The sequence below is a fragment of the Silene latifolia genome, chromosome 4, assembly GCF_048544455.1.
Source record: "Silene latifolia isolate original U9 population chromosome 4, ASM4854445v1, whole genome shotgun sequence".
Lineage (NCBI taxonomy): Eukaryota > Viridiplantae > Streptophyta > Magnoliopsida > Caryophyllales > Caryophyllaceae > Silene > Silene latifolia.
In genome coordinates, this window is record NC_133529.1 from 97,485,742 (window position 1) to 97,496,608 (window position 10,867).

Consider the following 10,867-nt stretch of genomic DNA (forward strand, 5'->3'; position numbering starts at 1 on the left):
AGCTCCACATTGATATTTTTTCCAGTTTTAAAGACCTTGAAAGTGTTGAAAATAAGCACTATACTTGCCCGGATTTTTGATTCTATTAATTAAGTCAACTCTTGTCTTAATTTATCCTTGATAATTTACATTGATGTGTAATAACATGTAACCTTTCATACTAGAGTTTCCAATCTTAAAATTTTTAAGATTTTCAAAATGAACGACCGTCACATTAGAGTTTAGTATGGTGTCACGTCATTAGTTAGATTATAGTCGAGAATTTGGTTGTGAATAAGAGTGATGCTCATGTTTAAAGGTTATGTTTGGAGTCACATGATATCATAAGAATTCTAACTTTTTTTGTAATTTGGAAGATTTTAGTATTGAGTAAAACATAAGGACGCTATGTAAAAATTCCTAAAAAGGTTAACTATTAAACAGAGGAGTTGGAGGAAAATTTTATTCACTTTCAAAGTTAGTTCCAAGTTATTATCTTTCCCTTCTATATCTTGTTGTGTGGTTTCTCTTGTAGCATGTCAAGGAACACGAGGAGTAACCATGGGAGAAACAACGGTCAACCTCAACCCGAACCGAAGGCACCACCCGCCATTACCCGTCCGGGATACCCGAGGATAGAGTTTGAGAGCGAACCCCATAAGAATAGCTTCCTATCTGTCACCGAAAGACGTATAAACGCCACTAGGTGTGTATCGGAGAATGCCTTAGAAACCCTGGGGAAAGAGGTGCGGGTGTATGAACATTTTCAGTATACTTGGCATGGAGGGATCGTATAATTTGGCGGAAATAAGCTACCGCAACCTTACCCTAAAATTTTTGAGTTCTTTCCTCTATAACCAAAAGACCATACTGTGGGCTTCCGATTAAAGAACACCTCCTTCAACCTATTTAGCGAAGTTTTTGCGGAGCAATTAGGTGTGGGAAAAAGGACTACCCTTACTATAGACAAGGTGGGGAAGGAAATGAAAGCCACAAAGTTTTGAAAGTCTTTACACGGGTAACCAACACACCGACGTTAGTGCCATGAAAATGAATGATGTGGAACACCCCATTTTAAAAGTCTTGCTTCGCCTTATGACCAAACTCCTTTATGGAAGGAGGGACCCTTGCGAACTCAGCTCCTCGAAGGTATTACTTTTAAGCTCTTTGATAGGCTATGTCGCACACCTAACAAAGATAAATTCCCTAGACACAAATTAATTTAGTAATAGGGGTCGAACACAAGGAGACGGGAACTGCGCTATGAAATGCTATGAGTAGACTTCTATCATGGTCGATTACGATTGGTTTGGTTTGTTGGTTGGTTTGTTAACTAGCAAATGAAATGTTGTAAACTATATGATTAAAGGAGTCTAGGGGAGTCGGGTCACACATGGAATTGTAAATATATATTCATGCTAAACTCGGAAATAATAACATTGTCAATTGTTTAGGCTTAAAGACACCCACCTCACGATATTAGTGTCAACCATAGACCGGGTCCTAGAGAAACTCTTGTTTATGACTAGGTCATCCTACTACACATGCTTAGTCTAATCCGATTCCGTGCCTCTTGACTTATAAAACGAATTAACAAACTTAATCAATGAATAAGGCTTCTAAACAAAGATTAATCGTGACGATACAAACATGTGATAGAAACAATTAGACTAAATTATATCAACCTAATTTATCAATTTACATATATTAATTATTGCATGGCTTCCCTAGTCCCTAGACTAAGGAGATTTAGCTACTCGTATTGAAATGTAAAATACCAACTATGATGTAAAAAATGCTAAACATGACTAGAAATGATGTAAACTAAATGATGAATCATAAAATGTGATAATGGACTAGGTGATATAATTAAAATACTAATGATAAAACTATGTAACAACTTAAATAGAAATGTAAACTAAATAAACTAGAATTTAGAATTACCGAAATAGAAATGGAACTTGAATTAGGAATTTGCAAGGAAGAACAATTGGGAAACAAAAGCTTGAATATATAATAACCAGATGAATAACAAAATTAAAACTAATATGAGAGAAAATTTATTTGCTAAAGAATACAATAAATATGAGAATGTATGGTGAAAATTTGGATGATAATTAGGTCGGACCTAGCTCTCTATTTATAGGGAGCTAAGAGTTAAAACGTAAACACAATGGGCAAGGTAACCTCGAGCGGGGGCACCAACCCCGATCGGGGTCGTGGCTTTCCAGCTCGATCACCTTAATTCCTCTAGTTAATGCTTATGTAATCCAATGCTTAGCGATAAATGCCCTATTAAGCGTCCGATAATGATCTTTAAACTTGGCATCCAATGCACTCTAGAATCCTAACCTTCAATCTTAGTTGGACTTCAAATCTTGGGCTTGACTTTGCGCAAGACTCATTTTGCATTTCTCATTTAAATTCATATCCTTATGCATGCCAATCCATGAAATAATTCAAGGTTGGTCCAATGCTTTCTTCTCACTTTAGCCTTGCTTCTAGTTTCTTGCACAAGTGATGGAATAAGCTTCTAAAAGCTCAACTTCCTACAAAATGTGACAAAACATGCAAAGACAACTAGAAAACAATATTAGCTCATTAAAACACTAAGGTTAGTGCAATAATCATATGAATTTGAGCTAAAATATGGGGTAAAAGTATATATAAAATGAACAAGTCAAACTCCCCCAAGCTAAACTCTTGCTTGTCCTTAAGTAAGAAACCATATCCCATCAATTACAATATCCTAAAACAAGCTAAGCATAATGATTCAAAACCCGAGACAACATGGGCATAAGGAATGATGCAAAAACATGGATGAGATTTACAAGACGGCGTAGCATGGAAGACTTTGAACGAACCTTTAAGCTCTTGCAAGATATTTTGACTAATGGACTCTCACGGTGCACTCAAACTCATTTGTATGTGAAAGGACATTTTGTGTGAAAATACTCACCTATCCTCGACTCATGAGAATGTGCCCGCAATCTAATATGGTAATCATGTCAAAACCACAAGTCAAAACAATCAAATGCTAGCATGTAAAAGAAGCCATATGGGTAAGAAGAAGGCAATGAAGTAATGGGTAAGAAAGGGGAACAAATGATTTATGGTTTGTGGAGCTAAGTCGAGCTAGCAACAACCATATGTAAGGATGCTCAATTCCCGAAACTATTCCCAATAATTTCGATAAAAATCATAAGAACGCTCTCCAAAACATATGAATAAGACATGAGAACTTCTTACATCAACTTCTTTTTTTTTTTTTCAAAATCATAAACCATGCTTCTCTTTTTTTTTTTTTCCTTCAGATCTTGCTTCTTTTCTTTCTTCATTCTCATCTTTTCAATTCATTTCTTTTTTTTTCATCATTTTTCTTTCATTTTTTCTCTTTTCTCATTTCTTCTTCAAGAACATTAAGACCAAGCTCACAATGATATTTCAAGATAAAAAAAATCTCAAATGAGCACCCAAACACAACTAATCAAAACTACTAGCTCAACAAGGTAGGCAATTTTTATATGTAGCTAAAGATAAATTTTGTGAAGAGGTTGAAAAAGGCAAATCTAATCATGTGAATGGCTCCAAAATGCTAACAACAAATGAATGCATGCTTATTAAGAGATGAAATTTGTAGCTTACCAATTTGTAGCTCACCAAAATTCAGGATCAAGCTTATTCGGTTCATTCTCTATCTCTCAAGTCCCACCTACTTTGTCAAGACATCCCCATGTAGCAATTATACATCAAATAAGAGTAAATCATTAGCACAAGCTATCATTAAGATAAGCAAGAGGGAAAGTAGGCTTAAAAAGCAAGCAAAAACACACAATTTTCTTCATATTTTTCCTAAATGACACTACACTACAATGCAAATGCAATCCCCCCCCCTCCCCACCCCCCAAGCTAAACACAACATTGTCCTCAATGTGCCAACATGTAAATTACAAAACTAAACTATAAAAATGGCTCAAAGCACAGAAAGAAGGACAAGAGGTCATATTTAATGGGTTGCGAGAAAATAAACTATAATGCAAAGCAAATAAAACTTAATAGACTAGCTAGCCTCCCCCCAAGCTAGTATTAATACAGGGAAATGATGTTTTGTTGTGATTTTGTGCTACCCGTATAACAAATAGCCGCCAGGAAAACACAAAACCACGTCCCCGATCGGGGCTGGAAACCCCGAACAGGGTTGACCATCTTCACACCTTTTTGACCTTCTTCCGCATTTCTTAATTTCCATCCCGTTTTTGAAACTTACGTCCCCGAACGGGGTTTTTGCATGGGGAAGCGTGAATTTTCTCCTTTAAGTCACCTTTTCTACATTTTTCACCTATAAATCACAAAACAAAACAACGTCAAGTCTAGTAATTTATTTCTAATTCTACGAAAAACAGTAAATTGAGGAAAATTAAGAACAAAAATAAATAAAAGTGATGTGTTCATTTTATTTATACTTTTACCCCTCGTTTTAGCTCGGTTTTGATTGCATATCGTACTTTAATTAGTATATTTGTGAGCTAATATTGTGTTCTTGGTGTATTGTTTGTATTTGTTACATTTTGTAGGAATCTAAGCATTTAGAGGCTTTTTCCTATCACATTTGCAAGCATTAGAACATATGGCTAAGTATGAAAGCCAAATGGACCATGGAAGAAATTACAAGGCCAAGCATGAAGAAATGTGAAATGTAGAATGATCACAAAATGAAGCCCACATTACAAGTCCACAAAATTCTAAATAAGATGCTCAACTTAGGATGCTCTTTGGAAGGTCTCAAGATGCTAAATACCACATTTAACCGGGTGATTAAGGAGACTTAATTACGTTGCATGGGATTCCTTGGAGCATTAAAGCAAGAAGCGAAGGAAAATAGCCGGATAACCACGCCCCCGATCGAGGCTGGCAACCCCGATCGGGGCTGACCCCTTCTTTGGATTTTACGTTATGCCCCTATTTTCTTATAAATAGGGACCTTAATCCTTCATTAGGGATATCTTCTTTACATCTTATTTTACATATCTTATACAATCTAATAGCCTTAAGCACAAAATTCTCTCTTAGTTTTCATCTTTAGTTTTAATATTGTTAAGCATTTGGTTGTCAAATATTTGGTTCTAATTTTATTCAACCATTTGGTTCTCAATTGTTCTTTGCAAGTTCCATTTCTATTTCGGTAATTCTAATTCTTATTTATTTAGTTTACATTTCCATTTACTTGTCACATCTTTTTTATCATTAGTATTTACTATATACCACATAGTTTATTATTACATTATATGCTTTACCATTTAGTTTATATCATTTCTATTAGCATGTCTATCATTTCTTATATCAAAGTTTGTAGTTTACATTTTAATATGAGTAGCTAAATTACTTAGTCTAGGGACTAGGGAAGCCATGCAAAATCTAATATATGTAAAATATAAATTAGGTTGATATAATATTGTCTAATTGTTTCTATCACATGTTTGTGCAATAACGTTTAATCCTTGGTTAATGGCCGTAATCGTAGATTAAGTTTGTTAATTCGTTCTATAACTCGAGAGGCACGGAATCAGATTAGACTAAGCATGTGTAGTAGGACGACCTAGTCATAAACGAGAGTTTCTCTAGGACCCGGTCTATGGTTGACACTAATATCGTGAGGTGGGTGTCTTTAAGCCTAAACAATTGACAATGTTATTATTACCGAGTTTAGCATAAACATATATTTACATTTGCATGTGTGACCCGACTTCCCTAGACTCCTTTTATCATATAGTTTACATCTTTATATTTGCTAATCATCAAACCAACCAACAAACCAAACCAAACGTAATCGACCTTGATAGAAATCTTTCCATAGCATTTCATAACGCAATTCCCGTCTCCTTGTGTTCGACCCATATGACTACATTAATTTGTGTCTAGGGTAATTATCTTTGCATAGGTGTGCGATGGCCTATCAAATTTTGGCGTCGTTGCCGGATAGCACGGTTTTATTGTGTTTAGATTTGTCAATTTTTATCTTGTTTTCTTTTGTCTTAGGGAACACTTGTTCCTTGAGACCGTTACTTATAATTTTCTAGAGATTGTTGTCTTATGCCCAGGTCTTCTCGTAGTGGAGATTTGCTTTCACCGGATTCCGAACCCGAGAAAACCTTTAAGTGAAGACGATGTTTTTGGAAAGAAGTGAAAGAAGCCGCTTCTCCCGTGCAAGTTGAAAGTGCTAGAAAGTCTTACCTAGACGATTTAGAAGCTCTTGAAGAAGAGGATGTTTCAAGTTCATCATCTCCACCACCACCATCTCCAACTAAAAGGATGGTGAAACTTTCAGATCACTCCAAGCCCACCGTGGCTATGCTTCCGGCCGGTATCACAACTACTCAAATTACCGCGCCGGGATTCGAGATCAAGCCGGCTTTCATTAGCCTTGTGGATAGGAAGCAATTTGGGGGAAGTCCTTTGGAGGATCCCAATTTGCATGTGCAAAATTGTTGCGATTATTGCTCCATGATCCGACAAACGGGCGTCACTCAAGCGCAAATAAGGGAAATACTTTTCCCTTTCTCTTTGAAGGACAAGGTAAAACTTTGGATCAATAGCCTTGACCGCACCTCTATGGGAATCACAAATTGGGAGACATTGGCTCCGGCGTTCTATGAAAAGTTTTTTCCACCGGAGAAAACTCAAACCTTAAGGAGCCAAATCACCGGATTCCATCATAAAGCTCTTGAGAGCTTATATGAGGCTTGGGAGAGGTACAAAGAGTTGCAAATGCAACGCCCACATCATGGGTTGGATGATTGGTTTCTAGCTATAACATTCTACAGTGGATGTTGTGCTGAGTCCCGAAGGATTCTTGATTCCGCCAACAATGGGCGGTTTGATCAAATTGACACCGATATTGCCCATGCCACGATTGAATCTATGGCGATCCATGACGTGCAATATGTCAATTCCCGAAGTGTGCCACTCAAAGGTAAAGAAGAATCCTCCGACAATCCCGTCTTGTTAGCTCAAATTGCCTTACTCCAACAACAATTGGCGGAATAATATGCTAGAGATTCTCTTCCACAACTCAATGTTGTGTCCTCTACGAGTCAAATCATTGTTTGCGACGGTTTCGGAGGTGTGGGTCATTACACCGCTCATTGCCAAGCTACTATTGAGGAGGTAAATGCTTTTCAAGCTATTAGACAAAGTTCTTATCCACCGGGTACATTTTAAAATACATATAACCCGAATTCAAGATTCAACCTGAATATGTCTTATAGAAGTAATAATGTGCTTAACCCTCAACCTCAACATCCACCACAACAAAATGCCTTTGTCCCCCAACAACAAAAGTACAATTCCCCACCAGGTTATCAAAACAAACAAAGATTACCTCAACAAAATTACCAACAAAAGCAAGGGCCACCACCTCAAAATGGCCAACAAAACAACCAAGGAAGAGGTAAACTTGAGGCATTGGTAATGCAAATGGCTAAGACCCAATCGGAAATGTTGGCTCAACTTCAAAAGAGTGATCAATCTCACAATGCCACAATCAAGATGTTGGAGCAACAAATGGCTCATCTAGCTCTTTAAGGAAGACGGGTCAATTACCACCTAAAGGTGAGCAACCACATGCGTCCGTTAATTCTATTCCTTGATAAGTGGTACAACCTATGATGGACCATCCATGACTTTGGATGACGCGGTGGTTGTTAAAAAGCTCAAGCTTGGGGGAAATGGCAAAAAGAAGGCTAGTGAAAAGCCTCTTGTTAGGGATCGTGTGCCATTTCCTCATCGATTATTGATGCTTAAGAGAAACAGCAAGCTTGGTATCCAAGAAAGTAATGAGGTGGTTGTTGAAAAGGAGGTCTCTCCTAATGCTAAGGAGAGTGATGCCGTTTCTAAGAAGGTGGATGCTGCTATTGAGATTGAGAAAGAGAAAGTGAAAGATGTGGAGGATGTTCCTCCTCCAAAGGAAGTTGTTCAAGTGTCGTTTCCCAATAGTCTAGCAAAGCACAAGGAGGAAGGTAAGTTCGGTAAGTTCTTGGAAGTTGTTAAGAATTTACAAGTCACCGTCCCATTTATAGAATTGCTTAGCCAAGTCCCTTCCTATTCAAAGTTTATGAAGGAAATCCTCTCAAAGAAGCGATCCTTCAATAAGGTTGAGACCATTGCGTTCACCGAAGAGTGTAGTGCACTCTTATAAAATAAGTCTCCCCCGAAACTTAAGGACCCCGGTAGCTATTTTATTCCTTGCACTATAGGCACATATAACATTGATAAGGCCCTTTGCGACCTAGGTGCTAGTGTGAGTGTCATGCCCTATTCCATTTGTGAAAAACTTAACATGGGTGCTTTAAAATGCACTAGTATTACTTTAAAAATGGCGGACCATTCTTTAAAGCGACCTTTAGGTGTGATGTGAACATTATTAGAGCATATTTAGTCTCCGAATTAGCCTCGTTCCTATGCTTTTTAGTGCATATTTGGGTCATTTACTATCTTTAGTCCTTTGTTTTGCATATTCTTTGAGGTTTTGTTTCCTTGGTAGGAGAGGAGTGCAAACCTTGCATTTTCATAGAAAAATAGAGCTAAATTGATCGAATCTAATGACCAAGCATCAAAGAGAAGACAAGACTAGAAGGCCTTTGTACATATTATAGTAGATGGGCAATGAAGAAAAAAACATTGCATCCCCGACTAAATCCCGGAGGTTATTGGAAGAAGAGAAGAAGAAAAGAAGAAAGGAAAGGCCGTGATGAGATCCGCTCGTCCAGCCAAGAAGACGCTCGTCCAACACTTCAGGAATCCGAGCGTCTTTGCCAAAGGGACGCCCGTCCAACCACGCCACAATCCGCTCGTCCAAGCATCAAGACGCCCATCTAGCCACCCCAGAATCCGCCCGTCCCGACCCTTTGGACGCTCGGATTGTCTTACAGACCCTTACGTCTTCTTCTTCCCTCCATGAAAGAAGCGCATATTTATGAAAGACCGGCAAAAAGGAGACTCGCATCTTTTCTGAGAGGAGCGATTCCTCAAGGACTTATTCGTCATTTAAGCCCTTCGTAAACCCTAATTTGTGTACCTAATCCCCACTATAAATACCCCATTAGTCCAATTAGATGAAGCATGTTCTTCTTATCAATCTTTAGTGTAGTTTATATTATTCTAATCTCTTCTTAATCTTGTAATCAACTCCTAATCAAATATTAATACAAATCTCATTTCCTTAATTTCTCTTTTGTTCATATTTTATTTTGGGTAATTGAAGATTATTTGGGTTATTATTGGGAGATTGACAACCTTCCAATCATTCATCAAGTACTTCTATTATTCTTTGCTTTATTTTGGAATCATTAGTAGGTATAATTCTCTTAATCCGTTTTTAATTATTGTTAATCATCTTCATTTATTCATCATGTTTTGCTTTGTTAATATGATTGACAACCTTGTTAGCATGTCAAACTTGATAATGAGTGAGTAGATTTCTTAACTAGGGTTAATGGTTAATTAGCGGAAACCAACATGGGGGATGATTCATGATTAATTTAATATGTTTTCATAATTTATTTGCTTGCTTGTTGTGATCTCAACTTATGCACATGTTATGTTTGATGAAATGCGAGCCTATGAGTCCTTGCATTTTTTACCCATCACTTACCTTTTCAATGAGACTTGTAAGACATAAACTAACTCGAGTCTCATTAGACCATGCATATAGTTTAGTAGGGAGGATTAAGTCGACTTGTAGGTGTTGTAAAATATAATCGATTCGGCTCCGGGACCCAAACCTTCCTAGGATTGTAAGATATAAACCAACTCGATCCATCACAACAATAATTGCTTGCTTATAATTTGAGAATATGTTTGTATGATCAATTCCCATGAATCCCCTATGACCCCATAACACCCTAGTGCTTTTAATCAATTGTTTACATCTCTTTTTAATCATCTTTCTTGTTTACTTTTATTGCTATTTAGTTTAGTGATCTTCTCATCTCAACCCAAATCGTGACACCTCTAGACACCGCTACTTGCAATCGAAAATCCTACATCAATACCCGTCCCTTGGGATCCGACCTTTACTTGCCTCTTTACTAATAGTAGAGTTGTTTGTGAAGTTATAAATATTGTTTTGGTCTAGGTGATCCTAACGACAAGTAACCGAAAATTAAGCTCCAAGTGAGTCCGACCAAAAATGACGTCGTTGCCGGGACGGTGTTAACTTGATTTGATTTTATTAGATTGTTATTAGTTGTGTCTTTCTTTGCCTTGGGGAAGTAAAACTCCTCAAGGTTTGTTCTAATTATTTTCAAGTTGTTTGATATTTTGCATGTTTAGAAGATCACAAGGTAACTTGTTACCCATTGATCACGAAATTGAAAGGACTTTGACAAACAATAGAAGACTTGCTAGAGGTACTTTGAGAGGTATTGGTGAGGTTGTAGATATTCAACCAAATACTATTGAGTTCATCAACCCTTTTGCAAGAGAAGGTGAGGAGAACCCAACACAAAATCAACCCACAATGCCTAAATTTTCATCACATTCCGTACCAACCGAGGATAACCTACCCAATGGTACTCCCACACCACAACACTTAACCGGAAATTTCATTGCCAAATCCGCATTTATCCAATTAGTCGAAAGAAGCCAATTTGGGGGGATGCCTAGTGAAGACCCTCACTCTCACATGGAGACTTTTTGTGACTATTGTGATGCGATTTCACAAACCGGTGTGACTCAAGACCAAATTCGATGGGTCTTATTTCCTTTTTCTCTAATTGGCACCGCAAAACAATGGTTGAAAAGCCTTGATAAGGCAACTCTTGGGATTGACTCTTGGAAGAAGTTAGCTCTAGCTTTCTACAAAAAATTCTACCCTCCGGAAAAGACTAAC

General features: G+C 37.5%; 1 non-coding gene across 1 annotated transcript; it reads right to left on the reverse strand.

Moving 5' to 3' along the window:
• Positions 1-6,659: 6,659 nt before the first annotated feature.
• LOC141654340 (small nucleolar RNA R71) lies at positions 6,660-6,767 on the reverse strand. The gene has a single exon (XR_012547900.1). It is a non-coding gene; the product is annotated as a small nucleolar RNA R71 (small nucleolar RNA).
• Positions 6,768-10,867: the final 4,100 nt, after the last annotated feature.